Genomic DNA, 10,417 nt, shown 5'->3' on the forward strand with positions numbered 1-10,417 from the left:
TATATATATATTTCTCTTATGAATATAAGAGGTAGAGTTTTAAAGTTTGGATGATAGAATCCTTAGTTAATCAAAAAAATTAGTAATTAATTAGTATTATATTATTCTTATTTCTGGAAAATATAAAAAATACAACATAATTAAACTTAATTCCAATTTCTTAAGGGTAAGAGAAAAATAAATTAGTCGCTGTGAAAGCATTAGTGGATACGTGATCATGTCCACAGTCGCTAGCTACAAAATTTTTATATTGGACAGCAATACTTGCATTTTCATAATGTTTAAATATGTAACAACGGCGGCATCGAAGATCTGCTCGCTCCAACGCATCGAACTTCTGCCTCTTGGTTGCTTGCCTTGTACTTTCCCTATTACCAAAATAATTTATAGGTTGTCGCTTTTCTTTCTGGCGATTTGAAAAAGTCAAAGATCCTATGGAGTCAGATGATCGATTGTCTCGCGTTGACTCCTACTTCAAGCAGAACAGAACAATTTGTGCGCAGACCAGAGTTGATGATACAGCCACTACTATAATATTATACTGTAACTAAATTCACCCACACACCGCTGTGGTTCAATCTGATAAAATAAGGAAAAATGTATCGTAAAGTGAATAAAATAGGTACTTGAATACTCTGGTTAATATATGATTATATTATAAGCATTGCCTAATTAGTTATGGCTAAAATAATATACCGATGTACCTGGTATTACTGGATGCGATGGTCTGCAGCTGGTCCCCGCTAGTCCTTTAGAATCTCCTGGTGGTAAGCTGCGTGCTACTTCCTTCGAGGTGTGTAGAAAAAAGGGTTTTAGCGATACGTTACACCGAGAACTTATCGATTAGCTACTTGACCAGTGATGAAGTCTTCAGAAGGACTTGCGTAATTATATTAAGATTATATATATACGTATGTGACGATTAGCGTAAGAACAAAATGCTCAGTGACAATTTTGGTTATATTATTAGGCGGCGAAATACACAACTGTCATTATGTTAACCTCACAGATGACAACGCGTCTGTTGTCTATGGTATTTTTTCTCTACAGGAATCGGCGTCCATAAATTATCCAATATTTAAAGAACCAGATACTTAAAAATTTCATTTAGGATGACATCTTCGACGATGTTATATTTGCGAAAACTGAAGATGGATAATAATAAGAATTACATATTCGTTCTCGGTTATTCAAATCAAACATAGCATTAGAACAAAGTTTGAACTAATGCGAAGTCTCCAAACAAACACGCTTAAATCCGAGTCTGCTGCAACTCAAACACGTCCCAGTAAAATGGTCAGTTCTCCGTCCAACGATATTGGTTTTTGATTATGGGGTTTACTTTCTAGATCATTTATATAAAGTTTAATTAAAATATAGGTCTTCGTTGTACTCTAGTTTAGTTCTAAGTTCTGAGTAAATTTCTCAGAAATATATACAGATATTCATAAGAGGTAGAGTTTTAAAGTTTGGATGATAGAATCCTTAGTTAATCAATAAAATTAGCAATTAATTAGTATTATATTATTCTTATTTCTGGAAAATATAAAAAATACAACATAATAAAACTTAATTCCGATTTCTTAAGGGTAAGAGAAAAATAAATTAGTCGCTGTGAAAGCATTAGTGGATACGTGATCATGTCAACAGTCGCTAGCTACAAAATTTTTATATTGGACAGCAATACTTGCATTTTCATAATGTTTAAATATGTAACAACGCCAGACAAAACCGCACTGAAGGTTTTTTCTAGTACAGGTTGATAAAAAAAGAGTTCACCACTAACAACAGGATCCATCATTGTATCTTAGACAATTTATACCTTTAGATAGAGCATCTTGCTACTAGCCAACCGATGAAAACAGGCCAGATTTATTACTTTACTGTGTGTGACAAGGTGTTATACTCGCGATTTGTATGTCACTTTGTATTACTGTACGTGCATTGCTGAAAATAGAGGTTAACTGTCCACCTCAAATTTTCTATCTAGACTTATAAATGATCTTAGCATGGAATTAAATTCAAATTTAAATATTTTTATTCACAATAGGATGTGACATCACTTATTGATAGTTAAAAACTACCAGCCATTCCAAAACGAATGCCTCAGACCTGATAAGAATGGGCGCAACAAACTCAGCGGGCTTTTTTATTTCATCAAAAAATATGTTGACAAAGTAATATTGTACAGTTAAACTTATTATTTAATAGCCTGAGGGCGGTCGCTACATTCCGAATATGTAGACCGTCAAGAAAGTCATTTCTGTTATAGTAACCTTTACCACACAAACGTTTTTTAACAATTCTTTGGAATAACGTAATAATTATTATAATCGAAGTCAGAAATGAGAAAGGAGTGTTTCCTTAATTTTACATTTAGCTCCTGCTTACATTTAGCATGAATGAATATTTTCTATCTGATAAAATAACAAAAATACGAGATGCTCATGGAATACTCACCTATCTCATTAACACCTTGAATAAACTCGATCAAAATATACTGTAAGTTTTAAGAGTCGCACGCCGTATGACTGAGATTAAATTAAAACCCTTAGTAAAATATCACTGAATCGCTGTAATCTGATTACACACAGTGCTTTATCGTGTTGCTCTCTCATGTCACATCACTAACAGCCAGGTGACACTTCACTTTGAATAACTATTACATTCATACACTTTGCTCTGAAATCAATATGGTCTATATTGTTATTTGATAATACTTAATTTTTTCTCTTTAAGCTTTAATCTTTGATAATACGTTAGTAGAAGATATTATGAAAGTAACAAAGAGTATAAACGTTGATTCTATTTCTAATGACACATCATCATCATCGGCTGATGATTCATTCCGGCTGGAAGACGTCCACTGCTGGACAAAGGCCTCCCCCTAAGATTTCCACGACGATCGGTCCTGCGCTGCCCTTATCCAACGTATTCCGGCGATCTTAACCAGATCGTCGGTCCATTTTCAGGGGGGTCTATGTCAGCTACTTTGCAGCTACGGATCTCTTCATTTCTGATTCGATCTCGCAGGGACTATCCGAGCATAGCCCTCTCCATTGTCTTCTGAGCGACCACAACCTATCTCATCAGGCCCATAGCGACTATGTCTGCGTACCGTAAGTCATCACTGGCAACACAATATAGGCTTCAAAAAATTACGAAATTACTGTTTTTTTTCCTTATGCGGACAGCTTAGGGGCGGGTTTAGTTGATATTTCATATTTGACCTTCACCATTAAAAAATCCATAGAGAATACATTCAGGTAAATATTCAATTAATATTACAAATAATTAGAAAGATAGCCGAATAAAGGATTATAATATAATATGTAGGCAGCAAAGTGTGTAACTTTACGAGTGTTATAAGTTATTTAATCGTTACTCATAATGTGCGGTAATTTAAGAGAGGGTCGCATTTACACAGGAATGCGTGAACCCTACTGACCAAACATGACTCCGTGCCAACTTGCGAAACAGCAGCTAGTTTCATTTAAAGGTATTTATCTACACCCATGCTTTAAATCCTCTATTAATAATTCTACACAACAACAGTTAGCTTATTGCCAACAAATGAAAATACCCAATGTCCTAATAACCAGTACATCATCCAAACTAGTCCTGTAATGTTGTACTGAATTTCATAACAATACGCTTTTGTTTATTTTTCGATCTCTTCATGTGCTACGAGTTTCAACAGACAGCCACATTCTTATTGCTCGATGCGTGGTATCTGTATGAATTTCAAAAAAAGAACATTTTCGTTTACGCGCGTTCCACACTACCAGAACGTCTCGCGCCGTAAAAAAAATAGTTTATTCGAATCCCCGCCTTTTTTCTTCGATATTTTTATTGTTATGTTAACAAAAAATGGACGATTCAAGTTTTGACAGCACACCGCCAGATATTTTAAACGCTGCAAAAGAACATAATATTCAAGTGAATTTTAATAATTGCACTATACAAAATATAAATTTCTATTAAAATAAATAATTATTTCATTAATACTTAGTTTACTACAAGGACGGGCTGTTTTAAAGTTAGCAGAAAGCTAACTGTTTCAGAATCTTTTAGTGGATTCAAATTCTGGGCGTAGATAAAGTCTTGTATGCAACTGTTGATAATTAGGTATTAAAACACTCATGTGATACTACGTGTTTTAATACCCCTTATTACACAACAGTTGCATAAATAACTATTAATGGCCTATGAAATGTTATTATATCAGTCAAGCTATCAAATTGTTCGTAGCTTGAAGCACAAGCCTTATTAACGTGTTATAAGTATCGAAATCGCCTGACGCTCCGAACAAGGAATTTAGTGCATTTTTAATTTGATGTTTTGATATTAGCATAATACTCTTAAATTCACATAATCTAGTTAAATAATTGATGCACCAATCTTAATATATAAAGACCTAGTGTTCTGATGTTTGTTTCCAGCGAACTCCTAAACTAATGAACGGATTCTAATGGGGACTACTTCATGGAGTGTAGTTTCGTCCAACTGAGAGACAGGATAGTTTTTACTTCGATTTGTGATTCCATAATTATTTTATTTCAAAATATTTGTTTTGGAAGGACATATTTTCTATGAGAGAATTTACTGACGCACGACTTGGCAGTTCTGTAATTGCGAAAAAAATTCATTATAAAAACAGGGAGCATATTTTAAGAAATACTTCCTGTTAATCTCGGAAATGTTCTAATATTTATTATGTACAGAACAACGTCTGTCGGGTCAGCTAGTTAATAAGTAAATAAGGCTAACTAAAAGGCTTTGCACCGTCAGGTGTGGCAATAGGTAGAGTAGTTGAGTCTCATTACAGTGTACCCGGTTTGGTCTCGCGGTTCCTCTAGTACCATCGACGAAAATTGATTCATAATTCTGCTGCTAAATTTGCTGATAATTCTTTTAAAATCATAAATACGTTAAGGTTCAAATTTGCATGCAAAAGTTTGTATGACAATTGGTGGATTGCACTGTTATTACATAAAAGTTAAACATGTGTTAAATACACGTTTTAAAAAAAATCTATTACAAATCTGTGTCTTTCTGTTGTTTAGCGTTCAACAATCTTTAGAGATTGCTTATATTTAAACACGATTCGAAGCTTGTCTAAGGTGTGTCTAACGGATAGATCATTGGAAGATTTAGATTATATGCTGATAGATAACAGCTGTTAAAAATTTCGTTCCGTTCATTTATTTGTTCCCCTTATACTTCAGTTTATTTTGTGCTTAATGAAGTTTTAGCTAAACACTGTTTTGTAAAAAGATAAACTCCATTTTAGACGTAGTTATTGTTAGGTCCCTCACGTTGTGAAAGTTAGGTCACTGTCTAACAAAACACGTTTCTAAGCCATGTTTAAATATTTTTTTAAGCTATTGCATAGCTTCTATCGCGGGCCTTGAGCGTGGGGACCGAATCCAGAAATTCCATAACGAAAATAACCTAACACTTACTTACTAGATGTTTATAGATATTTCGGCACACCTTTTATAGTTGCCGTGGAACAGCGGTTATCACATATGCTCGTTGTGCAGAAGGTTCTAGGTTCGAGCCTCATGTACATCTTTATTTTTTTTAATTTCTTTATTTTTTATCACGTTTTTTTAATTTTTATTATTATGAAAAGCATTTTTATTTAGTTTCAGCTGTCCCGTTGTCTGTCTGTAATCAAATCTTGCAAGTAAAATTTTACTCAGTTCCCGTTTGCTTTTTTTAAAATTGATTTTATTAAAAAAATACTGCATAAATAAAATAAATAAATAATTATAATTGCATAAGTTGATAAAAAATGCTATGCAATAGCTTCACTGCGGCAGTCCCCGAGTGCCACACGTCTTTTTTTTTGTAATAACACCGTCAGTGTCTAATAAAATGATAATAGTTATTTAGGAAATATATGTTCAAGCGAATTTCAACCTAGAACTTTATTTCTCATTAAAACAGTCGTCACTTACATGAGAACATAAAATCAATGAATGAGAGGCGAAATTGCTCATTGCTGCATTCCGCTCTTAAGGCGGTGGTCCAAGTTAAAACATATGGTTTATTATTTTTATATTAATAAGATGTTTTTATTCATTGGTGTGTATATACAGCAGCTTTTTTTTTAAAGTTGTTGAGCGAAGTCGCTTCCGTAACAGTTTTCGGAAGCTTATTCTATAGCTGCGCTTCTGCAAGTATTAGAATATTTTTACCGTAGTTGGTTCTAATACTAGGTAATACAAGGTGACTGGCACGACGTAATATATATTTGTTGGTATTGTGGTTTGTTGTGAATGTTGTATTTGAGTGAATGAGTCTATGAGTTATACATAAGTATGCATGTGTAGTAGTTGTAAAGTTGAGTAATGTTCAATAGTTTCGTTTGTTTGTAAATAGTTTCTGAAGGGGTTAAGTATTCATTATTGTGTAAAATTGTTGTAATTCGGTTTTGTAGGGTTTGGATTGATTTTATATTGGTCTTTCCTACTTGTTTATTATGACTGCAGGAAAATGACATTAAGGTGGGTCACGATTCAATTTTGTCGATAGTACATTGGTAGTGGCATCGGTTTTCGAATTCATAATGTGCGTTTATTCGACGCTTTATAAGATTTTATGATTTCGATCCTACCTATTAAGCTAGAGGTCCCGGATGCGAATGCCGGTAGGTGCAAACATTTACATATATCCATATTATTGTAATCATAATTTTGCACGGCGGCCATATAGGATTTCAAAAATGATCCCAAATTTCCTCGATAAGAACCTCGGATAAGATATAGATTGGATTTCAATAATTATCCCAAATTCATTCTCTGCACCCTAGAAAACCTCGGATATAGATAGGGAACGGCGCCTCGCTTTTTCTTTTCATCGAGTTTCAATAAATAACGATTCGAAAGAATTTTACTTGCACTTCAAAAATTGTTGCAACAATACTTAAATACGTTCTGTTTTTATTAAATTCTTAATTTATATTTTATTTCTTCTTTCTTATTACATACAACCTAGTATTTCTTACAATTTACTGATTTAGGGAAATGTCTATTCACTTTCAACATTATATGGCTGTATGTGTGCATGTTGGCGAAAGAGTAAGTACGTACGCTCACGCACACATTAATTATAATGTTACTTCTATATTGACAGGAACTATGAATGAATCTATCGTTCTGAGCGTTATTACATTAATAATACATAAATACATAACATGTCTATGTTGTCTTGCAACCCATAACACAGGCTATATATGCCTAATTTGGTGCAAGATAATTTGTGTAAAAAGTGTCAGTATTATTATTTTTATTATAAGGCCGGCAGCGCTTTTGAGATTCCTCTGGTGTTACAAGAGAGGATGAGATGCGGTGATCACTTAATATCAGGTGACCCGTGTGTATGTATGTATATAGAAAAAGGCTGGGTAATAGTGGATTACGCTAGTAATATATTCTTCTTAACGAATAATGATAATTATAATGTGAACCCAGAATTTGTCTGGTCTAATTATCAACTACAGTTAACTCAGTTTTCTATCACGTGACAATATGACCATTGAATTACATTTGTTTTTTCCTTCCTAGTGCAGCCGTTATCAAGATTAGCTGGGACAAACAGATAAACATTTATTTTAAAATTCAAATTCAAAATTTTTTATTCAAAATAGTATGTGACATCACTTATTGAAAGTCAAAAACTACCACCCATTCCAAAAAGAATGCGTCAGACCTGAGAACAATGGGCGCAACAAACTCAGCGGGCTTTTTATTTCATCAAAAATATGTTTAAAAAGTAATATTGTACAATTAAACTTATTTTTTAATAGCCTGTGGGCGGAAGCTCCATTCCCAATCTGTGGAATCATTAAGAAAGTCATTTATGTTATAGTATCTTTTACCACACAAACGATTTTTTAACAATTATTTTGAATTTCGTAATAACTAGGTAACACTGAAAATGTTAAGAAAATGAAAAACGGCTTAATGTAGAAAGTTGCCAATACTTTTATTGTTTTTCGAAGTAATCTCCGTTCCTCTCTACACATTGTCGCATTCGATGGAACCACTGAGAAAAGGTGTGGGCCCGTTCTTACTTAGGGGTCTCTTCTATGGCATTTTCGTACGCTTTCACCGCATCTTCAGGGCTCGTAAAGTGAGTACCTCGATTTTATCTTTAGTTCTTGGGAATAAATAGTCGCAGGACGCCAGGTCAGGACTGTATGGCGGATGACTCATTATCTCGACTCCTGCCATAGTCAAATATTCAACAGTCCGTTTTGCGGAACGCGTTGAAGCATTGTCGTGGTGAAGAAGGATCCTGCTTCGAGGGCGCTGCTGTTGAATTTTTTTCAAGACAACAGACAAACAGCGATTGATATACTAGTTTGCAGTAACTGTCCTTCCATCTTCTAGCACAACTGTTGCGTAATGTATTTATTTAATAATTTTATTCAAAGGCTAGTTTAAGCGCCTGATCAAGGTCTTTTATCAAATCATCGATGTCCTCTAAGCCAACGGAGAGTCTGATCAGGGAGTCGGTGATACCCAATAGTTCGAGCCGTTCACAAGCCGGTGACAAGGAGGCATGCGTCATCAACGTTCTGGAACAGAAATAATGATTGAGATTTTATTTCGACGAGTTAACGTTTTATTTAATATTTATAGCAACTATATTATGACGGTTCACTGTCAGTACATTTATGAAAATTTCAAATACGTTCATAAAAATCGTTATCTTTTTGCTATTACCTAATAGTGGTTTTCATTATTATAACACTAGAAGTAAGGGATTGCTTGTAACTAATTCTAGTAGGCTTCACAAGATACATAATAGCTTTAAGGGTAAATTTATACACTTTTATAATATAGTGCATAGTGTGGATCACTTGGCGTTGCGTAGAGACGTCGCTTCATTGCGTGTCTTCTACCGCATTTATGTACACGGGTAGTGTTCCGAAGAGCTGTTTCAACCTGATTCCTGCCGCCGAATTCCACCTTCGCACGACAGGCCACAAATTAGGATATCATCCCCACCATCTGGATGTGTGGCGGTCCTCCACAGTGCGGTTTTCAAAGAGCTTTCTTCCACGTACTACAAAGCTGTGGAATGAGCTTCCTTGTGCGGTGTTTCCGGAACGATACGACATGGGTACCTTCAAAAAAAGCGCGTACACCTTCCTTAAAGGCCGACAACGCTCTTGTGATTCCTCTGGTGTTGCAAGAGAATGTGGGCGGCGGTGATCACTTATCACCAGGTGACCCGTACGCTCGTTTGTCCTCCTATTCCATTAATAAAAAAAAGTTTGAATCATCAGTAATTTTTTAAAACTTCCGCAGATTTGTAAAGCTGCTTATGTTGAAAATAATCGCCAATCTCAACTTAGGTTTTATTTCAAAGAATTTGTTTTAATTAACTATGTCGTAATTACTAATTACAAAATTAAAATTTAATAAACTAATACATACGGCAATTCAGCGAGGCTTTCATATCCACCCAAACACTCTGCCAAAATGAAAACTTGAAGAGAACTGAGGAATATCTTGGATTCTTTGAGACCCCCGCTGTGCCTGAAGCTCAATGTTCCAGAGTGGCCCGTCATCTGTTTCTTCGCTATTTTTTACCTTTCCGACCAAAGAATGTGGCAATCATCTTTTTTCCTTGACTTCTTCCTTTCTTTACCTTAGTTGGCCGATCCTCGAAAGGAGACACCCACTGAGCTGATTGTCTTCTAGTTTCGGGTTCGTATTAATATATCCAGCTTTTAGTCACCGCCGTTGCACTTATCTAACATTTGGCGACAACAGTCTATGCGAAGGTATTTCTGGTCGTCGGTTAAAGTATGGGGAATCCATCTGGTACAAATCTTCCTGACGCATAAACCTTCGTGTACTCATACCAATGGCTAGGCTTGCCCGTATCTGCTGATAGGTCATTCTCTTATCTTCCTCTATCATGCGCCGCACAGCACTGATGTTATCTTCAGTAGTCGCTGTTAATGGACGTCCCTCACGCGGATCATCATTGAGATTGCTACGTCCACGCTTAAACTCGTTAAGCCAATTGTAAATAGTGGCACGAGATGAGGCTTCATTACGAAATGGAAATCGCAGCCTATCATAGCTTTGTTGTTCAGTAAGCCCACAACGAAAGTCATAATAAATTATTGACCGAAAATTTCTCGCGTTAGGTTCATTTTCACGTATAACAAGAGTTTAAGATTTGCCACCAATTCACAAAAACAAATGACAAATGAATTCAATATACTAGATTAGGTTACCAAAGAGTTCTAAAATTTAAACTCAAAAAAAGTTTTCGTAAGCAATGTTTCTAAATGGCCAGTTCTAAACATTTTCAGTGTTACTCACGTACATTTGTTTAGAATATTATCTGGGATCTTTTTGTAAAAGTATATACAACGCCCCACAAA

At 35.0% G+C, this 10,417-nt stretch overlaps 1 long non-coding RNA gene across 1 annotated transcript; it reads right to left on the bottom strand.

Moving 5' to 3' along the window:
- Window positions 1-8,419: 8,419 nt before the first annotated feature.
- LOC126966629 (uncharacterized) lies at window positions 8,420-9,603 on the bottom strand. The gene is made up of 2 exons (XR_007729766.1): window positions 9,456-9,603; window positions 8,420-8,590 (listed from the first exon to the last, which is right to left on the bottom strand). It is a non-coding gene; the product is annotated as an uncharacterized LOC126966629 (long non-coding RNA).
- Between the last annotated feature and the right edge of the window lie 814 nt (window positions 9,604-10,417).

This window comes from Leptidea sinapis, chromosome 10 (genome assembly GCF_905404315.1).
Source record: "Leptidea sinapis chromosome 10, ilLepSina1.1, whole genome shotgun sequence".
Taxonomy (NCBI): domain Eukaryota; kingdom Metazoa; phylum Arthropoda; class Insecta; order Lepidoptera; family Pieridae; genus Leptidea; species Leptidea sinapis.